Here is a 7,626-nt window from a genome sequence, read left to right on the forward strand (position 1 = left end):
CGTTAGTGCTAATGTAATGTTACTGTTTGGAGACGCTGTGGCCTAATGGTTAGATCAAAGTGTTCGGAGGCAGGGGGAAGTAATTCAGACCAAGCCACTGAATTGCTCTGGGGTCTGGGGTGAGTTACTTAATTTCCTTGTGGTGTAGTCAGATGAGCTGTGAGAGTAAAGCAGATATTGAGTGCACATTTCCCCACATGTAGGGTTTCAATTCTTGTTGATGGCAGTTTCTCAATCTGCAGACAGAACAGGAGCCAAATGGGCAGTCAGGAATTGGGATCCATTTTTGCTGTAGATCAGAGAGGAAACTTCTCCCCTAATTCTGGAACAGGCTGAGCATCAGGTAGCGTTGCTTTCTTCATTTGGTTAATACTGATAATACTTTGCACTTCTATAATGTTTTCCATTGGAAGAATTCAAAGTGCTTTAAAAGAACAAATTAATCCAGCTCCACAGCTGCTGTGAGGGAGAGGAATTATTATCATCACCATCTCACAGATGGGGAACTGATGCACAGAACAGGTAAGTGATTTACCTGTGCCGCCAAGAGTAAAACCCAAGAATCCTGGGATGGAACCAGGGCCCTCCAGAGCTAAAGGCATGAACTAATGAGGACAGTTTGAGGACTGTGTTGAATTACAGATGTGAGTAAAGTTACTCACATGCTTAAGTGTTTTCAGCCTGAAGTCCTCTGGTTGGGAGCTCCGTAGGCCAGGAAATATGTCAATCTGTGCTAACAAACTGCTATGTACGACAGCCAGGTGAAAATTTTTGGCTGAAACTTTTTTTCAATAAGAAACTCAGATTTAGCAACACCAAAAGGTTTCACAAATTTGTGTTGATTTTGCTGAACTTAAAAAAAAATTCTGAAAAAAAAATTGAAATGTTAATTTTTGACATTTTCAAAATGACATGTTTCAATTTTTGGTTCAAAATGACTTTTTGTATGCAAATTTCCTTTAAGGTGATTAACCCCGCCAAGAACATGTTTAAAAATGGATAAAGCCAAAAAGAAACATTTTAGATTTTGTCATAACAAAACATTTCATTTGACCCCCCCAACGTAACTTCCTAAGCCTGCCTCCAAACCACCAAACATCAAAGCATCGCATATATTGCATTTAGCAAATGTAACACGAGATGCTGGATCAAAATCAAACTGCTGCCGTAAAGTCATCAAACATATTTGTATTATATGCCTTGAAAGCCATAACTCACGATTAGCAAATGCCCCCAGGCTTGTGCTGCCATTTCCACTTCCGCTTCCTGGCTTCAGCCCGATAAAGCAGCAGGTCAGCAGTTTTTTAGAAGTTGGTTGGAATGTACTTTCCTTCTGGCTCAGAACCAATACGATAGCGGCTAAAGCAAGAGGTTCAGGTTAAATAATTTGTCCAAGCAAAAGCAAATCCATTCCCAATGGAAATCCCCTGTGCTACAGGGAGCATGTGTAATGGAAGCCGTGGAATGTTTGGCTGACTTCAAACAAGGGAGGAATTTAAGGCATTGCATTACAGAGCTGCCCAAACAAGCAAGGTATTGAGAGGCAATGTAATCTAGTGAATTGGGCACAGGATAAGGAATCAGTTGATCTGGGTTTGATCTCAACTCTGCTACTGACTTGCTGTGCAACCTTGGGCAAGTCTCTTCACCTTTCTGAGCCTGGGTGCCTTCCCACTGTCTGTATTTATGTAGATAGTACATACCCTGCAGAGTTTACAGTCTCTCACTAGGTCTAGCACAGTGGGACTCAGCACTTGGTTAGGATGTCCAGGCATTACTGTAATAAAAACACACACACACACGCTTCCATTTTGGCCTTTTTTCTGTTCAGGAATCATCTTTGATAAAACCTGGATTTTTATGGCTCTGTTGTTATCTGTACTTGTTCACAGAATAGGCTCTATTAACATAGTTGGGCAGACAGGTTTATCTGCAAACAGTTCAGATCGATAACTCCGTCTGGTATTTTAATATTTGGAATCCACTGTTCCAAGTGCACGATTAGCCACTTGATAATTACCTGTTCTGTTCATTCCCTCTGAAGCATTGGTCACTGTCAGAAGACAGGATACTGGGCTAGATGGACCTTTGGTCTGATCCAGTATGGCCGTTCTTATGTTCTTAATATCAATGTTTATTTTTAAGCATTTTTTATTTTTATCTAAAGTGATACAATTTAAAATAATTTTCACAGTTGTGAGAAATTGGGGGGGGGGCTCAGCATTGGTGGGGTGGGAAGACAATTGTTTAATGATAGTAGACACTGACATTCAAAAAGGCTTATAACTATTAAATTACCTTGTAACCATTGTCAATATCAAATGTCAAAAAATATCCTTAAATCAAACTCTGATAAGTTCTCATTCAGCACTTTTCTCAATTTGCTTATGTGTAAATTTTTATTATTACTGATGGAAATATTTTTGTGTCAGTTGTTGTGTGTTTAGTGAAATTGATGTTCACAGACATTTGCCAATAAAAATCGAATCTTTCCAAGCCTAAATAGAAAAGGATCCTGCAGAGTAACTGCCCCCACCCCTGACACAAACAGCAACTCCTCAGAATAATGGAAGGGAAAGAGAACAATTGCTGAATGTAGCCAGGAACTGTCCCTCTTAAATGCACTGCTCACAGATCCACTTCAGGGGCTGGCAAATCATTTCAGATGAGCTCCCTGCCTAGCAAAGCTACGGATGGAGTGGTCATAGTCAGATTTTTAAAAAACCAATATGTTCTGATTGCTCAGATGTTCTCATTCCGTAGCTTCTTTCCTTTATTTGATTATCCACTTCAAAATCTTTCCGTTTTGTTCATTTGAGAGGTGAAGATGTTTTTGAGGAGGATCTGCTGACAATGTATATCTCACAGAACAGCTGTTGGTAAAGGTTACCCTTTGGATACTGGCTGCTAATGCACCATAGAAATTGAATCACTTTTCTTTATTTCCATGTTGCTTTTTAAGCTGTGTAGAAGATTTCATTTGCTTTAAGGTACTTTAATTTGGGGAGCAGATGACACAAAAGCCACCACCTCTAAATAACACTAAGTGGGCAGTTTCAGCAGTAGCATTGACTGGAAGTCAAAATTTCCATCCCACCAAAATTCCAATATTTTGATACTTAGTTTTGTCCTGAATCTGGGCGAAAAGTCGAAATAGTGAAACTTTTCATGGAGCAGAAAGTTCCAGTAAAATTCTGTTTGGAAAAGTTGAAATGTTTTTAGTTTCAATTTATCAGTTTATGAAATGTTGACATTACTGTCCCTGTCCTTCAGCCACTGCGGTGCATTTTGGGGCCCCTAGGAGGCCCTGTGACGACAGCTTCCCTGGTTGCAGAGCTTGCTGAGTTATGGGATTGTTCTATGATGTAAACAGCCCCCGCACTTGGGAACCCTCATGTCAGTTCTGCTCTAGAGTCTGACCTTAATTCCTATGGGATGAAAGGCGAACACATTAGCTCCTGTGGCCAGCTGGCATGTGGCCCTTTGTAAAGAAAAATAAGGGTTGTGCTGAGGCAGTCCACTAAAGTTTGTAGAGTAGATGTTTAATCACTGGTGTCACCCCTTGCCTACCCACTGAAGTGGGGCCCTTTTCTGAATAACCTGACACCAAAGCAAAAATCAGGGGATAGATGTCTGCGTCAATGCAGCATACCAGAAACTATGTGTGTCAGTGAATTGCATGAGCTGCTGTAATACTGCAGCAAGTGCGAACCGCAAAGATGGGGCGTTAGGTACAAATGAAATGGCTGCAGACAGGGAAAAACCCAGCACTGATCTTAACAATGAATAAACAACTCTGGAAAGGAAACTACAAAATACACAAATCATAAACAATGCACAAATGCGTGCACACGCAAACACGCAGTCTCTGACCCTCACTCCCACACATGTACCAAATCACTGCTAATTCCACACAGCTGCTTACCTGCACACGATCCCATGCATTGCAGCCACAGGCACTGGCCCAAGTGGGACTATGAGGACTCTGGTGGTTGCATGTGCCAGGGAAGCAGCTACCCTCAGTTTCATGGGGGCACTTGGTTACAGATTCAAGCAGGATGTTTTAAAACTGTGCTCCCACCAATTCATCTGGAAGACCAGGTGTGATGGAGGAGTCAGAAGGTAACTCCAGCAGCTGGACTAGATGATCTCTTGAGTTCCCTTCTGGCCTTACCTTTCTATTATTCCATGATTCACCAAGGGAAAAGTCTGGAGCTTTCTGGGAGATTGGGGCCAGCCCTGAGGGTGATGAGCAGGGACCAGCTGGAGGCTAGTGCGCCGGGGCCCTATTGCTGACCGGGGCCATTGTGCTGCTAGAGAGACATAAGTGATAAATATTATAACAATAATATTCCTTAATTAGCCTTGGAGTCAGCTAATTTGGGGGCAGATCCTGAGGTCTGACTCAGAAACATTCTCGTTCAATTTTGTTGGAGTATGATCTCAGGATCTGGCGCTTTTGCTATTAGCAAATCACTCAGATTCTTTTGTCCGTATTGCTAGACTTAGGGGGCCTTCCTGAGTTCATCTGTATCCTGCCTGCCAGGGAATGGCTGAGCAATCGCCGCACAGGCTGGCCTGATGTTTGTTACTAGGAGAACATCACTTCACTAGTGCATGAGACAGCCTGGTGCTATGAAATTATGGTGAGTCCCGTGGTTGGGACAGCATCCCTGTTGCATGGGAGAAAAGACTGATGTTCACGGGGAGGAAGTATACGTGCTTCCAAATCACTTTCCTTCCTCTTGCTGCATCCCCTTTGGCATTACACCTCACATCTAGCTGATGTGGACAGAAGATGACTTTGGGGGTCATCAAAGGGTTGGGTTAGGTTGTAGGGAGCAGGTTATTCTGCAGCACATCCCAGGTAGGCAGGGTAAGGGGTAGAGTCACATGAAGCTCAGAGGTATTTGCTCCCATGGGTTCCCAGATATTGCTTCTCCTGGGTTCACCAAGCCATCCCCTTGCTGCTTCTATTTCCTAGACAGCTGCAGCTTTGGACCATTGGAGAAATCTCACAGGCCTGGGAAACTGGTATTGTGTGAGTCCAGACGAAAGTGGAATTGAGCAAATTTTGGTGACAGGTAGCCATTCTGGACTGTAATAATATATATTGGAAGAGAGTGATAAAATACCACTCAGTGGGGATATTCTCATTGGGTGGGAACTGCCATGCTCTGTCAGACCAGGGTCCATCTACTTCAATATCGTGTCTCTACAATGGTTTCAGAGAAAGGTGAAGAAAACCCTGCAGCAGGCAGTTATGGGGTAACCTGCTCCCAGGGAAGGTATCTTCCTGCTCCCCGTCAGTTAATATAGTAACAACAGCTAGCTGTCATACACCACTGTCCATCTGCCAAAGGAGGGCACTTTCAGGGCTGGATTAACACATTGGCAAACTAGCCACGTACTTAAGGCCCAAATTCATGAGAGCCCCAACCTGAAGGACAATGTGACCCCCTGTGCCCTGGTGTAGTGCCACCTGCTCAGATTTGGCCCAGCCTCTCCACTGTCATCACGGAGGGCCCCGGGGTCAAACCTGAACGGCCAGTGGGGCGGCCAGTGCTGCTTCTCATTGCTGCCATAGGGCTGGCTCCTGCACCAGGGCTCCCCACTGGGGGCCTTCCTGGTCATGTCCCACTTCCAGCAGCCGCTGACCCCTCTGCTCTGCCCACTCAGCGACAGCCTCGAGACCTGTTAGAAGTACAGGGAGCTGCCATGAATGCCCACATGGGGAAACTGGCCCAAGGGACCTGGTGGGTGGGACATGTGGGGTAGTGTCTGGGCAGCAGGAGCCAGTCACTGACTGACCTGGACAAAAGAGGGTTAACTAAGCAACATCTGTGTGGTGAGAGCTGGATGTATTTGGGTTAATAGATCACTAGTACAATTGTGCTGGTTAATATAAATATGACCACACCATGGAAGCATCTAGTTTAGTTGGTCAGCAGAGGGCCCCAGAAGTGTATGTTTGCACAGGGCCCAGTGATGGGTTAATCCAGCCCCAGTTGCTATCATTATTCCCATTTTACAGATGGGGATACTGAGGCATAGGGACTGGAAGTAACTTGCCCAAGATCACTCAACAAACCAGTGGCAGAGGCAGGAATTGAACCCAGGGTTCCTGAGTCCCAAGCCAGTTGGTCTTATGCTCTGAGCAGGGGTTTTATATCCCTTCCAAAATTCTGCTTTGTTTTTAATCCTTACAATTGTAACTCCACATTGTGCTGTTATGACATTAGCCGAGTGTTACAACAAACAAAACTTTCCCCCTCTCCCACCCAAATTTGCATGCTGCCCTAAAAATAGAAACAGGGCCAGATTCTCAGCTGTGTAAATTGGCATAGCTCCTACACTAGTTCATACCAGCTATTTAGCCCGGGTTGTTTATCATCATCTATACATTTCAGTTCCCCCACAGCACATTTCAGAGAGACGACAGGATGTGCTAAAAGCACATTTGAATTTTTAAACAATGGCCGGGGTCTTATGTTGTCGAAAAAACATCTTGGAGTGTTTACTGGACAAGCCCAATGAAACACTGCATATTCCATGTGTTTCCTGCCTTTCTGGGGGACGCACTGGTCAGGGGAGTGGGTGGCAGGAGAATTAGCAAAGGAATGTGCAGGACTCAATCTGGCGTTTTATTTGCATTTTTGCTCACACCTTTTGTGTGCGAAATTGGGAACGGAACGGTTTTTAATAGCTGGACTCACTGTGCTGTTGGCAAGTCCCCCAGCATCCCAGCTGACCTCTTTACCGCCATTGATGAAACAGTAACGTTGCCAGGAGTACTCCATCCGTCACTGGGGTGGAAACTCCAGTCATGAAAACGCAAGGGCGAGAAAAAAGAAGCCTTTACAATTACAACCTGCAACTCACTAAATGAAGAATAAAAAACCGTTGAACACCCTATACATATTTATTGGCGCAGCAGTAAGAGAAGTTTGCTTTTGTGTTAAAAGACTTGAGACTGGATTTGTTGAGGAGTGAGTCAGAGGGAGAGAGAGAGAGAAACCATCTCCAGTAAGAGAGAAAGTGAACTGAAAACGCTTTGGCAAGGTTAGGGGAGAGATTTTACCTAAGTCTCTTCTTTAGTAAAGTGAATTTGAATTGAGCTGCTGATGGTGTGTAGTAGGTGTGGGCCAGATTCTTCTCTCTGACACCAATGAAATAGACTTTCATCGGGTTTTTGCACATCAGTGCCCTCAGTACCCCTGCTGCAGGGACTTGTAAGTGAGCAAGTCCAGCCTGTTAGAAAACAAAATGCTCATTAGAGTCTAAATGGACTCCCATTTCCCAGGTCTCATTAGCTGGCAGGCAGTATGAAATGAACAAACTGGTGTGTCAAGGCATGGTAAAAGGAGGAAAAAGAGGGTTCTTTTTGGGGGTGTGTGTGAGGGTACGTCTACACTGCACGATTATTTCGAATTAGCTTAAACCGATATTACAAAACAGATCTAATAAAATCGGTTTAGCGCGTCCACAGTGGGATCATGAAATCGATTGTTTGCGTCCATGGTCCAAAGCTACCATCGATTTCAGGAGCGGTGCACTGTGGGTAGCTGTTCCTCAGCTATCCCATAGTTCCCACTTCCGGGTTGAGAGCACAGTGCCTGATGGGGC

Source organism: Chelonoidis abingdonii, chromosome 9, assembly GCF_003597395.2.
Source record: "Chelonoidis abingdonii isolate Lonesome George chromosome 9, CheloAbing_2.0, whole genome shotgun sequence".
Taxonomy (NCBI): Eukaryota; Metazoa; Chordata; order Testudines; family Testudinidae; genus Chelonoidis; species Chelonoidis abingdonii.